Genomic DNA, 18,747 nt, shown 5'->3' with positions numbered 1-18,747 from the left:
CCTATTGATCTTCCCCCACTAAGCCAAATTCTCTGTTGGTATAACTCCACTGACTTCAGTAGCACTATGCCGCAGAAAGTTTGTCTCATAATTCTTTCCATTCTTGATTTCATACCTAAAATGCTGCTGTCATGCTTGGAACATTCTCTTTACCTTTATCTGCCAAGCAATCTCTCAGCTCTCCTTCAAACCCACCTTCTCTTCAGGTAATCCTTCCTATCTTCCCCTCATCCTCACTCACTGAAATTGTTGTCCTGTGACTTGGCTTGCATGTGTCTCATTTAATCTTGATTCACATAGATGCTGAGCATTCATAAATCAAGGTGAAGTTATTGGGAAGTGTGTTTGCTCAGCAACTTTTTAATCATTCCCTACGCTTTCAAGGCAAGGACCATGTCCAATATCTGTTTTATAAGCAAGTACAGGTTTACTGAACAATTTGCTTTTATTGATCAGTCATTCTGTTCACTCTTGCAATAATGATTTATCAGTTTTTACCTGTGAAAACAGATTTTAATGAATTTGTGAGACTTGGTAAATTTGATCAAGATCCAAACAACCATCATTCATGGTATTGAGTGGCAAAATTCAACTGGGGAACAAATCAGCTTCATTACATCAGAGCAAAACCCATAGCTTTTACACGAGTAAAGAAGTCACATTAAGGATTTTTCTGGAAATATTGAAATATTGAAAGTTTAGAGAGTAAATGGATGTTCTCTCTTTTCAAGTAATACCGCATCTGTGATTTCCAGCTTGGTGGGAGAGTGCTGGAGAAGAGGGGGTGGGGAGAGAGGAAGGAAAGGGGAAGTGTTTTTCCTACACAGTTCTAATTGATCTGTGAGAACTGAATTTCTATCCCCAAGATACAAATGCTGTATCTTTGAGGGATGAATATCTGTAGAGGTTCAGTATTTGTGATCCTCACCAATAGCTTGCCAACAAAACACACACACAAGCCATCTTTACTAATGCAATGTACTTGTGCAAATTCTGCATGCTTATTCATGCAAAACTTCCATTAACTTGATCTACTGCTGTTGCTCTTCAGCGATAATTTTGCAAATCAAGACAATCAAGATTTGACCCTATTCATATAAATGAGCAGCACTTGCCTGATTTTCAAAGCTGAGCATTTGTAATTCCCAGTGACGCTCAACATCTTTTAAAAATCTTGTCACATCACATGCCCCCCCCCAAATTATGCTCTCATTTCCACCCATGAAATTCCATTAACTTCAACAAATTTGCATCAGTGTGAGAGCAGAATTTGGCCTCTATATAACAAAAAATTGTATATGCTGTGTGTGAGGGTGAAACATGAATTTTATAAGCTATTAAAAAATTTAAAAAAAGACAACCCCAAACTCATTTCCATTATACCTCCAAGAGACTGAAACAGCATCAGAAATTAAAGGTCATTCATTAAGTTTAACCCTTAATCTGTTGAGCTCTCAGAACATTTGTTATACTAAATCAGAATTTCACTTGCAATATTCAAACATGTTTTGGTGGAATTAAAAAAAAAAAAAAAAAGATTATGAGAGGCACACTGCCTCAGCTTATTACTTCAACACTGCTCTCTTGTGGCAGAAACTTAAAGTGAAATATTGATCTGCTTTGCACTAAGCACCACAATGCTAGGATATAAAACAGCCTGATTGGTGAGGGAAATACAAAACAAACACCTACCAATAAATGTGGCTGCTGAAGTGTGGCATAAATAAGATAAAGAGCAAAAGCAACAAGAGAGATCACTAGACTTTAACTTCTCAGGTGTGAAGTGTTCAGCTGATCTTTCTTACTACAGTGTTCATGCCAAGCTTTCCAGGAAAAAACACTACTACGAACAGCAGTCAGAATTCTCTTTTCCAGCCAATTCTTGAGGCAACTTTATCAGAGCAGCGTTAAGAGTCAGTCTGTTCATTTCCAAATACTTATGCCTTCAGGAAATTCAAACCACAGTGCCAGAAATGAAAGACCATTGCTGTTATCCCTTAAGCTGTTGAGCTCCAAGTCATTTGATATTCTGAATCAGAGTTTCACTTGTAATTCAGTCACTTCCTCATTTTTCTCCTCCAGCCTCTATATGTAGAATATGGAAGGTTGGTCTCAGTGGCTAAGCAATGATACAAATATACACACACGCTCACTCTCTCATGTTATCAAGCCATGGCTTCGATTCAGCAAGTTACTTACACACATTTGTCAGTTAAGCTCAGGAGTAGCCCCACTGATTTTAATGGGGTTACTACCATGCTTAAAGCTACATGCATGCTCAAGTGCCTTGCTGAATCAGGGCCTAAGTTTGGCAATCATCATCAGTGTGATTTAAAAAGTTGCTTTCATTTCTGTCCTTGCTCAAACAATTGGTAACATTTTCTCCTCAGTTTTGAAATTTAGGACATGTATGTCCTAGCACTAGAACAATGTTCAAACTGAAAAAGCTGAGGAAACCAAGGACAGATTTTTAAAGGTATTTAGGCACCTTGTGGTATTTTCAGAAGCACCTAAGTAACTCCCAGTGTCCAGTGATTTCAATAGGAGTTAGGCACTTAGGAGCTTTTGAAAATCCTCCTAGGCACCTAAATATATCTTAAAAATCTGGCCCTGCTCTCTGTAAAGACAGCTGAGTTGACATGCAGAACTCAGGAATGCCTTAATAAAGTGTGTTGTATCCAGTGATCTGTGAATCAAATGAGATATGAATTATCTCATTAAACAAGAACAATAGCAACAGTGGCAGTAATGAAGAATAGACCAGCCCAAGGTCAAACTAAATAGTAAGGGCCAGAAGGGTCTCGACTAGAGCTGTACTTTTTTGTGCCTTTATTTGTGCATCCAACATTTTTCGGAAGAAGAGGAGTTTGGATACCCAAATATACAGGATTCTACATGGAAACAGCATGTGCACTAATTTTGGGAAGTTAAAGTGACTATGTTCATGAAGATGTTATTTGCTCGTGCAGAGTCACAGCTGGAGAGTGCAAATGTAGAGATTTTTTTTGGAAACTATGACCCTAAGAAGGTAAAAATAATGGAAGCATTTAGCATGTAGAGATATCTTCTGAGGTTCAGTTGAGACTTCAACAACAATGAAATCAGTCAGCAAAATTTACCAGAAAGTTTTCATCAATTATTTTGCAAAGGCTGGAGGGATCTGTTCCTCCTGCTGGAAAAGTCTGGGCACTCCAGAGTTATTTGTGACTAAATCCTGTAGTCCACACTCAGGCAACTGCTCCCTACCCTTAACTGAAATCAATGGGAGATTTATCTGGGTAAGGCCTCCAGACTTAGGTCATTAAGGCTTGATGCAAAAGTCTATTGAAGTCAATGGGAGACTTTCCATTAACTTCAGTGAGCTTTGTATCAAGCCCTAGTGAGCTGGCTTTATAGTGCTATTAAGAAACTAAGATTTCAACCAGCCCATCTCCTTTCTGATTCCAGTGTCCCTGTCTGCACAATAGCATTGGAAATTGATGACATCCACATATACATGTGGTATCATATTATCTCTCTCTCCCCACCTGCTTTATACATACAAAAATCTCTTTTCCTTTTAGTTCATGTTGCTATATCACCATTATCACAAACCCTGATAAATCAGAGTATCCAGTTAAAGTCAATTACTGTGTAGGGAAGACAACGAGGAGTCCTTGTGGCACCTTAGAGACTAACAAATTATGCCCAAATAAATTTGTTAGACTCCTCGTTTTTGCTGATACAGACTAACATGACTACCACTCTAAAACCTGTGTAGAGAAGGCATTAGTAAAGCGAAAGGCTCATGTAGGATGACAACACTTACACTCATACAGAGTTAATATCACACATTGAACTCCAGACTGAAACTTTTACACTGATTTACTCCAGGCAGTTGCAAAATTCGAACATCTCTTTCAGTGTTAGGTTACAAAGGTTGGCAATAAGAGTCATTCAAGCATCAATACTGCCAGTAAAGCAGATGCTCTAGAATACTGATTAGAGCAATTATATAGACTTCATAGCTACAGGCCTGCTTTTGGCTTAGACTCTGAACTCAATGTTGCCAGTTCTCATGATGTTACTGCAAGTCAGATGATACTGGGTGTGTTTCAAAAAGCCACTGCTCCTGTCTCATGTAACTATGTAAGCAGTTCAAATTTTTAATGAAAGTACGTTTCTAGCCCTCATGTTTGCAGAAGAAAAGACTGAAAACGTGACCAGAGTGCACCCCAAAGGTTCAAAATCCAAAAAGTAAATAAAACCCCCAATATCTTATTTTCAAAATATCATGACCAGTAAACCAGGATTATTGGGGCTTGATGTATGATTTTTGAATGCTGGGACCGGAACAGTGAAGTGAAGGTGAAGTGAAGTGAAGGTTTCTGTGGATGCAAATTTATTATCTGTTACTATTAGCAAGTATGGATGCACTGGTACTAGCACTGAGGTAACCATTTGTGTTGGTTACTACTGGTCATGAATCTCATGTAAGAGCTGGCCAGCTGGAACTACTGAATGAAGAACTATCTCCTCATGCTATTCCCTCCTGGAAGTTACTGTGGGCAAGACGTGTATCGTGATGGGAAATAAAGGCCAGTTTGGACAAGACTTTGCTTTTGTGTGACATACATTCTAGTCCTGGAGGGCTACCATTTTTTCCATAAGCAGCTTTTTGTTCCTATCAGTAAAAAGGTGGCAACCTTTGAATCATTCCTGCTGTGGCCATTTCAAGGCAGTAGTTCATATTCTCTCCCATTCCTTAGCTCCATTTGGTGCAACAGAGAGGATTGGCCATCAGGGAGCACTCTGCCCTGCCAATTAGCAGAGTTTGGGAGCTACTCTAACCTACACCAGCTGACAATGGTCCCCAAAGGGCCATCTGCTAGCTCAGAATAGCCAGAGTGCCTTGTGCGCTAGCTCTTCCCACTCCTGGCCCAGGAGGAGAGTAGTATAGAAGCCATTAGATCATCTCTACATCTGCTGGGAAATCCATGGGTTTTCATGCTGGAAACCACATATTTGGTGTTTGTTATTACTACTTCAAGCCAGAGGGTGTGGCAGCATTCCCAGCACCTCTAGTTCCAGCATCACTGCGGGACTCCCACCTCCACAGCCATACCCTCTGTATGGGTGCTTCAACCTGCCTCAGTTTTCTTATTCTAACAGTCACATACACAGCATGCTGTCAGATAAAAAAAAACAACTTACAGTTCAGCTCTAACAGGTGTCCTCCAGCCCTTCCCCAGGGCAGGGCTTCACAGTCCTTTACTACTCTGTGCAAGGAGATTTCTTCTTCCCTTGTATCAGGGTTCAAACCCCAATGTCAGTTTCCAGGCATTGAGTGCGCTCTGTTTATATATATATATATATGTAACTAGTTAAGAATACATATACACACAACAGTTCTTGAGTTTTGTGGGACCAGTGAAACTTTTGTTGCTGTTGTGCTGCAAATTGCTTCCTTTGCACAGCTCTTTACATCCACTCTTAACCCAGGGCTGGATTGTCCTTCACACCCCTCTCAAGGCTCCCCAACCTCCTTCACCCATTTGAACAGGGCTGGATCCCAGTCCAGGGTTCTGTTACACTCTCCTCAGGTTAAGCTATTAGCCACATCCTTAGCCACTAACAGAGGAAAGAAGAGAGCCTCTTAAGTCTTGCCTCAATGCTGATCTCCCAAACAGAGCTCTTAAGTATCCCAGCATGCCTGGCTCTTCGCCACATGATCCTTCCCAAATACCATAAGGGCAGAAACTCAGTACTCCACTCTTCTTAAAGGTCCAGCTCAGCTTGCAACAGGGACGGCTCAGAGATCAGTGTGGCACCCAATACCTATATAACTTAAACACATTCCCTGATGGTCAGGCATAGGGACTCTTCAAGAACGTTATCTCGCACTGGATCAGCTAATAGGTCTTTCCTCTCTCTGAACACCAATTATTCTGTTATTTCTTCAAATCCAATAGTGAGGATACAAACTTCACAATAACTACTTTTGCCTCATTTGGCAGCTGGGTTGTGTTAGAGGACAAGAAAAGCTAAGGTGGGGAAGCCAGCTAGAGAATTAGGAATATGATTAATCACTGACTTTTTATGCATAATAGCATCTTACCTTTATATAGCGCCTTTCCCAATCACACATGCTCTATGTGTCTGCACCACCAACCTTGCTTACAGGAGGATAAGGAGAAGGCAAAGCAAGCCCATAGCTCCTTTCACCCTGAAGGATCCCAAAGTGTTGGATCATATTAAAGAAGTTCTGTATTAAAATCACAAATGAGTTTGATTCCCCACAGTTTAAATTCCAGGGTAGTACATTCTAAGACAGAGTCTGTTCTCAAAGCAATTCTTTGTAACAACAACTACTCACACAGAGAGAGACTCAAAGCAATACTCTGTAACAATAGAAACAGCACCCAGAGACTCTATGACAGCCTGTAGTATCTGGCTGTGCTAAAATAACTAGCTAGTAATAAAGATATCACTCATGAAAGTAGCTTTGCTCCTAACTCCTGTAAATAACTTTTTTTTTCTCTAGAGTGTTGTTAATTTAGCCCATTGGAGAGAAGGATTAAAAGGGAAATACTGTTTCCTGACCACTGAGACAGAACCGCTGAACTCTACATGATAAATAGGGTCTGTGAGTTGTCATGATGCTGCAGTATGGCTCCTATGAACATTAAATACTGTGAGACCATGCTGTCTCATAAAATTTGTGGAACAATAGCATTGTGTTGTAAGTGTTCAGCCTTTGCATTGCTCAAAGGTGACAGAGTTTCTTTAATTTTCATTCCGTGGAAAATATTTTTCTAGAATAATTTATCCAGCCCCCTGGACAATTTCTGCCTTTCGACAGAACCGTATACCAGATTGCCTGCTTTTCACAGGTGATGAGCACCCACTAATCTTATTGAAGGCTATGGGAGCTGCAGGTGTATACTGTTTTGCCTTCAGTACACACATAGCCTGCCAGAAGGAGCGTCCTCTCTGATTACCCATCTGCAACCATGCATTTGGTATACATCTAATGCCTTGACTGGCATCCCCACTTGGAAAGCTGTGGAGCAGCTCCACTGCTTGGCTGCTCAGCCCATATTGTGTGCCTCAAGAGCTCTTAGAAACTCACAAACAGGTGAAGCTGACTGAAGATGGGGGTGCAGACAGGCAGGAGGTAGCTGAGGTTGGCGAACCCAGCTATCGATAATGAGGGAACAGTGTTGGGTGGGGCCTTGCATTTGTAACTTTGCATAGAGCCCCATAAAGGCTCAGGGCTGCCCTACAGCAAATACAACAGAAGTGGCAGACAGGAATAACCTTAGGATCCATGAGGCCAGTGGTGAGCTGGAGCCAGTTTGCACTGGTTCGCGCAAACCGGTTGTTAAATTATGCAGCCGGTTTAGAACCACTTGTTAAAGGGGTTTGGCAAACTCCGGCCTGCGGGCCACATGCGGCCCGCGGCACCGTCCTGTCCGTCCCGCCTGAGCTCTCGGCTGGGGAGGCTCCCCTGAGAATTTCTACTCACCCGGTGGCCGTGCAGTCCTTCGGCGGCACTTTGGTGGTGGGTCCTTCAGTCGCTCCGGGTCTTCAGCGGCACTTTGGCGGTGGGCCCTTCAGTGCCGCCGAAGACCCGGAGCGACTGAAGGACGTGCCGCCGAAGACCTGAAGCGACTGAAGGACATGCCGCCGAAGACCCGGAGCGACTGAAGGAACCAGTTCTTCAGCTTCTGGCAGCTCATCACTGCATGAGGCCCATGAAAAACATCAACAGGACCATTATACTCTCTGCACCTTAATGAAGACTGTGCTCATTTAAAGCAGGGTTTCTGCTGTGAAGCCCCTTGGTATTAGGGGTCTGCACAGTCAGACTCTGCAGGCACCCTGGCTCATAGTTAAAGCAAAGGTCTAGGAAGAATGAGACTGGCTTACCGTGCAACCTCAGGCAAGTCACATAATCTCCCTGTGCCTCTGTTTTTCCATGTGTAAAAATGCGATAATATTATGTAACTACCTTTTAGATATGACTTCAGTGCAAAGAGTTGTCTTCAGTGGGACTGGCTCATAAGCTTAATTTTAAGCATATGCTTAAGTGCTTTGCTGAATCAGGGCCATGGTAAAGCAATCTGAGAACCTCATATTAAAAGTGTTATGTACATGCAAAGGGTGATTATTTAGTTTACATAATTGCATCTGTGGATTTGAACTATTGTTATTTCAAGTGTTCTTTAATATTGTAGTATATTTAAGGTTAGGATCCCTTCATACAGCTCTTTGATAATGAGGACTAAATAATATGAGTAAACATCAGAGCAACTGAAAGTAGTTCCAGAGAATGAAACTTACAGGTTTTTTTTCCCAAAAAGAGAGGTGCCTCTTAAGTCAAACTCCTGGCTACATAAACAGCACTGCACTTCTGTATATTGTAGGATTGTATATCACTCTGGACACACGCCTGTTATATTAAATTGTATATAGTCTCAATATCTGCAGTCTGACATTTCTGATTACAGTCATTTGCAGACAAGAAATAGCTTGAACTTTTCAGTTTTGGTGGGGTGAAGAAAAAATCTAATTGCTTCTTAAATCCAATGCAACACTGCAGCAAGATGTGATTGTGTTGCTCAAATAATATCATTGTTTCACTAAAGTGCCCTGGGCTGCTGCAAGGGATGAATGCTTCTCACGTCATAATCAGCCCTATTAGGCTGATCTGTGGATTAGATCAGAAGCAGGGCTGAAGGGCAACCAAATCTCTTCTGTCTGAAATAGAATCGTTTGTACAAGCTTGTGACCCTTAGAAATATATCCTACAGCTGCAGTTGGTGATGTGATTGCTGTTTTCTAGAGATGGAAGGCAGATAAGATGAGCATTTCTAAAGATTCCTGAAGTAACCACAGGCTCTGCATAGGCTCTCAGCGGAACTATCTGTATAAGGCTGTTAACTTGGGGTTTTATTGTGTAGTATTTATAATTTAACCATTTCAAAGGATATTGTATCAGTCAAGAGGTTACAATACTAACAACTGAAGTGGCTCAGAAATACAGTACATCCAGAACTCCCAACTTCTCTGTTTTAAGTGGCCTGATTTGTAACTTTCCTCATAGCAGTATATGGAAGGACAAGATTAGTGGGTTAGATAGGCACCTTGCAGTTTATCCTGAGTAAGGGGCAGTGGGTAGCTGAAAGGCCCCAGGAATTGTGACTCATTTTGATCCCTGCTTCCTTGTTACTCTATGGAGGAAGTCAGTTGTGCCTGCCCTATTCCTAGTACACCTAATTCCCCGCTCCACAGCAGTATAGTGATGCTGTGTGTTGGAGGGTGGGGCTGTGGCTCTGTCCACTCCTTGCCACTGCAAGTCCACTAGTACAGGAGGGAGAATAGGAGACACAGTGGCTGCTGCTGCCCATAGTGTGACCTGCAACATTGCTAACCCACACAGGGGAGTAAGGAGAGCAACTCATGCCTGCTACTCCCATTTATGGGTGTATTGCCTTGTTATACAACTTCATACATTTTCCCCCTACACATAAACATCATTAAGGGATTATTTAATGCTTTCATCTACTAAACTGAATAATAGTAGTACCTAACTCTTATATAACACTTTTCATGCATAGATTTCACAGTCATTTACAAAGAAGATCAATATTATTATCCCCATTTTACAGGTGGGGAAACAGAGACAAGGAAGTGAAGTGACTTCCCTAAGGTCAGACAGCAAGTCAATGACAGAGCTGGGAACTAAACCCAAAGTCTCCTAAATCGCAGTGCAGTGATCTACCTTTAGGTAGCCACCCTGACTACCCAAAAACAGATTTAACAAAAAACTCCCTCAGCAGGGAACTAAAATCTCTTAAGGACCTGACCTTGCAGGCCTGATACAGACAAGGCTCCTAGTAACATCAGTGGGAGTTTCCCTTTGGCCCAGGACCTACACGGGTAACAGTTCTGAGGTTTTTCTAGCATTGGAAGCAATGAGATTCACACAGAACCCATGCTACAGACATTTCTTTTTTTAAACTAGGCTAATATCTCAGAGGCAAAATAATCCATTTACTAAAAAATAAGTCACAGGATTAATTTATGGGAAGCATGTCACAATGTTTGCACATGTGCAAAAATAAATAAATTAAAAATCTTCTATGATGATGACAGAGTTTAGGACTAACCTCTTTTTAGTAAGAGGCCTTTAGTGCTTCCAGATAACTGCTCTGCTACTCTTCTGGTTGTAAAATGAAAAAGTAATTCTGTGCTACATTTGACAGACTAATTTGAACAGACATATCTTATTACCCTTTTGCATTTTGTATTTATAGTTTCTTTTCTCTTTATTAACCGTAGACAATTGAGTGTAACTTGCTAACTGACATACTGTCAGCTTTGGTACACGGCTAACATTTGTGTACTCTTTGCACGCAGCCAAATGAAGCTAGGGAGAAAGACTGTATATTTTATATGCAAAGAAAAAAAAAAAGAGAGAGAGCGAGAGAGAGAGAACACTGCAAGGCGAAGGATGGAAAATTCAAAGGCAGTACTCTGAGAATGAAGGACTCGATCCACCAGATATTTTACTCTTGGGCATGGCGCTTAACAGTTGCTGCATTCCAAACCACAAGTGGCTGCATTATAGTTATGGCTAGCGTAACATCTAAATCCCCTCTACCTACCTCACAGGAACGCCTGGAAGCTTTATTAGTTAATGCTTGTAAAGCCTTTTGAGATCCTTGGTTGACACTCACTACAGAAGTATTGTTGTTAGCCAGTAATGTAATATAGAAGTATTGCTAAAGAGGCAGGGTTTGGGGCACTGGCCTGACAGCCAGGAAACCTGAAGTCTGATTCTACTCTCACTTACATCTGTATAAGTCAGGAGTCGTTCCAATTAAATGAGAGGATATAAATGATATAAAATCGGTGTGAGAGAGCTTAAAAAGAAGCACTGGATATACCTGCCTCTGCTTGTGCTAGTCTCTGTGCCTCATTTGCCTCCCTCCTACAATCTGTAAATTGGAGATAACCATACTTATTTTCTTCTGCAAAGTGTTTTGCGCTCTATGAACGAAATGCCCTATACTACTGCTAAGTATTATCATAGTTGCAGTTTCTAAAAGGTTAATAATGTTCAGTCCTAATTTGTTTATGCTGTTTCACAGAGGTAAGCAAGGATGGGGGTGGAATTTTGTTTTGGATAAAGCGTCACATTTTTCATTGTGGGGGGAAAAAAGTCAGGTTTTCTTTGATCTGAGTTTTACCTGCTCAAATGCTGGATGTATGCCAACTGGCCGGCTTTAACAGACCAACTTACATAAAGTCGATGTCCATGATTTTCCACCCCTTTTCTCAAAATCTGTAAATGCTTATCCAAATCCCAAGCTGCCAATATCATCCACGTTGGAACTGGTTCTCTGGAATTTGGCTCAATTTGACTGTTCAGTTTAACCTGAACTTTTTTTTATGGCGATCACACATCCCACCACAGCTGATCAGGTGACAGTTTCTCCAGCACAAGATAGGAGCTGACTACTACCTACTCTAGAGTAACATGGAGTTAAGGGATTGCTGCAAATTACTAATCTCCATCACAAAGAACCTGCAGGAACCATAAAAGAGACTGGCCCCAACAGTCCTGCTCAAGTTGAAAGCCCCTTCTGGGTTCTGAAGAACGAGAATTCTGACCCAGACAAAGGTCCTAAATAAGCAGCATCAAAGAGAATAAAATATTAGCTCATAAAACCAGCCCAAAGGCACTTGCTAGAAAACCCAGGCAATGTATTTTAATATAGGTACTACACTTGCTCCAAGCAAAGCGAGCAGTAATTACTTGCTAAACTATATCTCAGGCTGACAGGTAGATGTAACAAGGCATGCTTCACTTCCTTTTGTCCTAAATGCTGAGTAGTATTAATTTAGCTATCTCCGAATAATTCTATGCCAGTGAGACCATTTACAGTTGCCTCTGGTATGTGTTGCACTGCAATTAACATTAACCTTTTATGTAATTCCAGTTACTTGACCTGCGCTGGTTAATATCTTGAATAAATCCTCCTGGTGAAAGGGAAGAACTTGCACTAGTCAACTCGCGGTTCATTACAGTGTTATAGCCTTCCAACTTGGATTGGAGGAAAAAGTTGTCACACAATGGGGCGGGAGGAAAAAAAAGCCTTAGCCCATCAAACTCAAAACTATTTCAAAAAATCCTCCAGAAGAATAAAAGGGCAATGAGCACAGTTTGCAGACATCCCACTTGTACAGTGAATATTGTTGAACCATTTCCTGTTGCCACGGCATGCAGTGGCTGCAGGTTACTATGGTAAGGCAATGTATTATCATGCAGATTATGCTGAGTTATTGCAAGGAACTGCCCAGGAACAGAGCAAATTTTTCACTCGATTGATTCCAGCATTGAAAAGGAAACAAAACAGCTGCATGAATGTGCAGCTGCATTGGCCCAAACCAAACCCACCAGCAGTCCTGAAAACTTGGGAGCCCAATCCTGCTTTCAGTGAATTTAGTGGGAATTTTTCTATTTACTTCAATGGGAGCAGGAGGAGGCCCTTGAACTCCAGGAAATACGTGCAATGTTTTTTAACTACACTGCTTGCTGTAAGGGTTACATTAACAGTGAAGAAACTGATCAGATGCCCTCCAGTCTGAAAGTACTAATGATGGGAGGAGCCAAAACACAGGTCTGTTCTGAGTGCAGGGACATTCACAACTCTGATAATTCTCAAAAAGATCTGCAGATGGGCATATTTATTCTCCAGTTTATTAGCCAGGAAGAACTAGACTAGATAATTCTTTTCCTCTCCCCAGAGAATCAGGAAGATAGGTTTTATACACATTTTGTTATTTAGGATTAATTCACATTCAGTGATTTGAAGTTGAAGACTGCAAAAAGGTAGCGAAATTCTGACTGAACACATTCTTGAAGTTCTGTATTTTTTCCAGAGAAAGCAGAATGGCATAACTTGCAGCCTTACATTTCTAAACACCATTAATCTGATCCTGCCCTGTCTGATTGTTACAGTCACAGATGTGCTGAGAGGTGGTGTTTTGTTTTTCATTAACCAGGCCCAAAGTTTACTATTTTCAGCAGTCTAGTGGCAGCAATGATTTATCACTGAGAGAATCTTTGCATTTCCTTACTTGAAATAAATTACCTGAGGAAAAGTCATCTATTTTTTCATAGAAGGACTTGAAAATGGAGCTCTGGACAATTATAAAGTTTTGCACATTTTAAATGTGGTTCTCACAATCTGAGGAATGGTTCCCCATTATTTGTCTTTTACAGGGGAGGCATCATAAAGTAAACAGTCACATACCACAAAATACTTCAGGATAATAATAAATATATATTTAGCATTCAAACAGGACTCTAAATCTGTAGAGCACCCTACAAACATTAACTAACCAGAGGCTTCCTTTCCTTCCAGCCCCTTATGCAGGGCAGAGGTTGGTAGTGTTGCTAATCTCTCCCCTCTGTACATTGTCTCCTACACCTTTTCTCTAGCGCTCTCTTAATGACTGTAGGAACGACGCATGCGTATCAAGTATATATTGATTTATTCCTAGGGGTGTAGGACTTACTATTCCAAGTCAGACTGTCAGCAGTTGCAAAGTGATGTCTCATAAGTGGGCAGAGGTGGTACTAACATGTGAAATTATGTTCAGAGACACAGATTTTACAGCTGCATGTAAAGGTGCCTGATAAATCAGGGTAAGCGTTGCTTAACCCGCCATGCCTTCACTGCATACTATTGCTCCAGGATGCCTATTATGTGCTCAGCAGAGGTGGATACTTGATGCTTTAGAGGAAAGGAACAATCCTTTCCCCAGGGCCGCATCAGTGTCGACAGCGGTGCTGCTCTTACCATTGTGTCAGTAGGATTTCTGGGGTACTGTCCCATGGTGCTTTGCACTGCACTAGGTTGCACCGTCCTATGATTCTTTCCAAGTGAATTACGAGAGAACCTGTTTCTGGCTATGTCATGGAAATTGTGGGAAAGTGTTGGACTATGAAGTCCGCACATGGATTAGTCTGTCTCCGCACTGCAAAGTTGGCAGGTTACCATCCCAGTTGAAAATGGGTTTTAGCCGATAGCTGCAGCCAAGTCAGCTAGTTGGGATGTAAAGTAGCCCCATGGTTGGTGAGAGGTTTTTGTATGAATGGGAGCCATGTTAACTCTGCAGTGAAGACAATCCCTGTGGGTGGCAGAAACGGAGAGCGCTCCCAGGCCAGTACACCCCAGCTGCTATGTAATGGGGGCACTCCTCCTTTCTTGATGGTTGTTAAGGTTCTGTCTATTTTTAGTAAACGTCAGGGACGGGTCACAGGCAATACAAATTCATGGAAGCCCACAACCTGCCCCAAACTTTTACTAAAAATACCCAGAGACGAGTGTGGGGGACTAACCATGGGACCGCTACTGGAGGAGGGTAGGGCGCTGCTCCGGCCCCAGGGCTGACCGCCGGCCCGCTGCTCCCGCCCAATCACGAACCAGGTTCCCCATTGGGCTAGGCACACTGTACAAACGTAGAACAAAAACATTGACCCTCTCTGAAGTGCTTATTGTCCATGTGTAGGTCAAGAAACAACAGATGGATACAGACAACTGGGGGAGCACAAGGAAATAACGAGATGATACTGGTCAGCATGATAGGCAGTGGTCTCAGCCTTCCAGCAGCCTAAGGGTCGTCAGAGTTTTTGTAGGCATGTCCAGAAATCTGAAATTTGATTGTTCAGATTAAATACAAATTAGTCCTGAAATTGTCCAACCTTTTTAAAATAAATCTAGTGCAGTATTTTACTTTGATCAGCATCTTCAGGCCAGCTAAATCCGCTGGGGAGAAGAATACAAAAGCGGTGTTCTGAATTTACCTCCCATACATTCTAAATTAATGTGTCTGAACAAATCCTGCAGCAAGTTACCGCCCCTCCCCACCCCAGGTCTGTGATTGGCTTCTGAACTTTTTAAATACTTTTTCCAAACTCCTCCTTCCCTTAAACAGTTTCCAAAAGTTGAGAAAATTAAATTTAAAAACATTTGAAAATAGCAGGTTTTGCCCCAAGCTGCACTTTGGCAACACAGCTCAATGGATATAGCAGGGAGAAGAGACTGAGCTCTAGTCACTCAACATAGCCTTAGAGACTATACTGCCTATCTTCAAGTCCCATGGCAATTCCAGCTGTCACGCTAACTTGAAGGTGGTGAGCACAGGAATGGTTCTGCAATTTATAAGTCAGTGAGACTACAGAAACTCCCTCACAGCAAAAGCCAGAAGGGGTACCTGCTTCCTCTGCAAGCTGCTGTCACATCAAAAAAGATACCAGCTGTTCACTTCACTCCTGCACCTCCCTCAGCACAGTAGGCCTGACCTGTTAGGAGCTAATGGAAAGAGCTGCACAAAAAGAAGAAAGCTATTTGCAGCACACCACAAGAAGTTTTACTGGTCCTACAACCTACAGGCCCTATGCTATATATTCTTCAGCATCACCTACCAGGACTGTGCCTGCTAAGACCTCTCATAACACCAAAGATGAGTACTAGTGGGCAATGTTCCCTCTAATTTTTGACAGGCCATGTGCACAAAAAACTTCTGTGCAAATTTTTGTGCGTGCAGTATTACGCTGTGTGCGTGGGGTTTAGGATCTGTGTGCATGCACACAGCTTAGAGGGAACAGTGCTAGTGGGTATGTATTGCTGAGATTAGAAGTGTGGGTATGTCACATGCAATCACTTCAGCAGTCCTCTATAGATTACAGTATATACATCTCCCCTCCCCAGGTCCCTGTGCTTTTCAGCAGCATGTAATTATGAGTAATTGCATTTACATCTCAAAGTATTTTACATGCTGAAGTTGCACATAAGACATACAGTACCACTGAAATGCAACCACCTTTCGGGCAGAAGGCATCAGGCAGGCAAAGAACAAGTCCAAGGAAGTTTAGGAAGAAGGAAAATATTGGCAAAGACATTGGGACAAACTAGGTTACAAAAGTTGAACAGAATCTTTAATGAAGGAATTGCATAGAAGAAAAAAACAGCTCCGGCTCACGGTAAGGCTATTCATCTCCTTCAGTTGTACTGTTGCCTATTGCATTCACATCCATGTATCTCCAGCATTGAATCATTAGAATCCAGGAAGATGGCTGGGGGGAGCTAAAGACAACATTGGTAGCCTTAGGACTGAACAGGAACACTAACATTAATCCACAGGGGAAATTTGGATGCTATCCAACTCAGCATTTGAACTACAAGGCCTGGGCTCCTCTCTGTTCACAGCTGACTATCTGAAAGTTAGTGATTATGTAGCAATACAAATATTTATATAAATGGTAGCACCCAAAGGCCACCTGGTATTGCACATACAGAAGAGTATCTGTACCTTGAAAGCATTTGACAGCAAGGGGGTGGGAAAGCTCCAGCTGTGAGCCTGAGACCATGGTTAATTTCATATAGGGAGCCTACCAGCCTCTTAATTTCACAGCTCCAACCCTGAGCCTCTTGCTGCAGAGCAGAGCTGTGAAACTGACAAAAATGACAGCCAATAGCCAATGTAAATAATGCAACATCTATATAGATACTGCCTCGCCCGAGACATAAGGGCTACACCTCTTGTGCTGGTAGAGTTATGTTGGTATAGTAAGGCACTTACACGAGTGGGAACAGATACTACCATAATTAGGTAGATGTAAGCTGCCTTACAATATCCTAACTCTGTAGCATAGACCAAGCCTAACGTTGAGACAGAAAACAGTGGAAGAGGGTGGTAGCAGCAGAAAGATAAAGGATGGTCTTGTAGTTAAGGGACGTAGAACTTTATTTTACTAATTCTTCCAGATAACATCAGATGCCAACATTTTTGGTTATGGCCACTATTTTGCCTACAGATGTTAGTTCCCCCTGTAAAATAGGGATAATAAAGTTTTCCTACCTGAGGGTAGACATACAAAGAAATTCAGTAGTGTTTGTGGGGCACAAAAACTGGAGCTGTGAAGGGAGAAGCAATTTTTTTTTTTCTTCCTTCATCAGCTTTGGCCATTACCAGGAAAATTTAGAGCAGAACTTCAGCATTAACAGTAGGGTGCATGGTGGGTATTTTGCCCCTACAGAACAGTTCTTTTAAGCAGGCATTTGCAGAACCAGCAGGGTCAAACTCTCAGAACCCCTTACAGTTACTATTTTCTGCACCTACCCTTTCAAAATGGAGTCGAGATTAAGATTGCTGGACAGTTTCTGCTCAGTAATCCTACTGGGGAAAAAAGTGGTTGTAATGCAATCAAGATGTAAGACGACAACTGAGGCAGTGAAGGGTGTTCCACTGGATCAAGTAAATTACAAGGAAAAATCTACTGCATGAAGTTCTTGCTGCAATTTAACTTACATGGGCACTAATTACCATAAAACCTGAGCTATTCAATCTTTGATATATTTATCCTCATAACACCCATGAGATAGGGCAGTACTATTATCTTAATATTACAGAGGTGAACGAAGGCATTGCAATACAGGAAGTGGGACACAGCAAGGACTTGTTTCAGAGTAACAGCTGTGTTAGTCTGTATTCGCAAAAAGAAAAGGAGTACTTGTGGCACCTTAGAGACTAACCAATTTATCTGAGCATAAGCTATGAAGTGAGCTGTAGCTCACGAAAGCTTATGCTCAAATAAATTGGTTAGTCTCTAAGATGCCAAAAGTACTCCTTTTCTTTTAGCAAGGACTTGTTAGCCAGTCCCAGGATAGCATCCTAAGCCAACTGGATCTCATAAGAAAAGTCATACTGGGTCAGACCAAAGGTCCATGTAGCCCACTACCATCTTCCAATAGTGGCCAGTGCCAGGTGCCCCAGAGAATGAACAGAACAGGTAATCACCAACTGATCCATCCCGTCGCCCATTCCCAGCTTCTGGCAAAACCTTCTAGTATATACATAAGCAACCTCAGCTGCTGTACTGTGTTAAGCACTTTTGGGTCAGCACAATTCAACAGAGGAACACAGTTGGATTGGAGAACTGCCACGGAGGAGGGAGTCCTCTCTGGTAAGAACTTGACCCTGAAGTCAACCACCCCTTCTGAGAGCTCAACTTATAACAGGTAAGGATTGTTTTGTAGAAGCTTTCAAGCTCCTGTCTAGGTCCTCCAGTAAAACAGGATACTAGATTTAACATTTAAGACAAGAAATTCTGCTTTATACATACAGAAAGCCTAAGGGGGCACAAACCCAACTTTTCCCTTTGTCAGGCGATTAACCAAATATTTAAAAATTGTAACCTTCCAAAAGTGATCTGAAAACCTGCTTTTTAAAAAAAGGCAGTGAGCGGGGCAAAGGACAGATTTTAGTGGCACAAAAGCAGGATTACAACTGGTTCTCCTGATATATTAAAACAAGATTGATCAGACACCACTATATTCAATCAACCTGTACAACTGCAACTGGATTATATATTTTCTTGTATCAGTGGCTGATTTAACAGCACAGAGCCTAGATTCAGGCAGTGCTAAGGGCATGGGAATCCCAGCTCTGCAAAATTCATATAATACAGAAGTTACGAGTACATTAAGTTACATTAAGTTACGAGTATTAAGAAGGTCTAACAAATAGTCAAATACCAGTCAGTCAATTTCTCCTTACAAGGGCTGGATTCAAACTATTATATTTCCAACCTTTTCCCAGACTGAAATGCAGCCGCTCAATTTGAATTTGCCACATTAGAAAAAGCAAATCAATTGTTTACCTGTTTTCTAAGTTATGGCAGCAAGA

The 18,747-nt window shown here is 41.8% G+C and overlaps 1 long non-coding RNA gene across 1 annotated transcript; it reads right to left on the bottom strand.

The window, feature by feature from the left end:
- Nucleotides 1-2,604: 2,604 nt before the first annotated feature.
- On the bottom strand, nucleotides 2,605-6,234 carry LOC122466108. The gene is made up of 3 exons (XR_006291375.1): nucleotides 6,098-6,234; nucleotides 5,194-5,282; nucleotides 2,605-2,686 (listed from the first exon to the last, which is right to left on the bottom strand). It is a non-coding gene; the product is annotated as an uncharacterized LOC122466108 (long non-coding RNA).
- Between the last annotated feature and the right edge of the window lie 12,513 nt (nucleotides 6,235-18,747).

The sequence above is a fragment of the Chelonia mydas genome, chromosome 6, assembly GCF_015237465.2.
Source record: "Chelonia mydas isolate rCheMyd1 chromosome 6, rCheMyd1.pri.v2, whole genome shotgun sequence".
NCBI lineage: Eukaryota > Metazoa > Chordata > Testudines > Cheloniidae > Chelonia > Chelonia mydas.
This window is presented reverse-complemented; position numbering and strand designations above follow the sequence as displayed.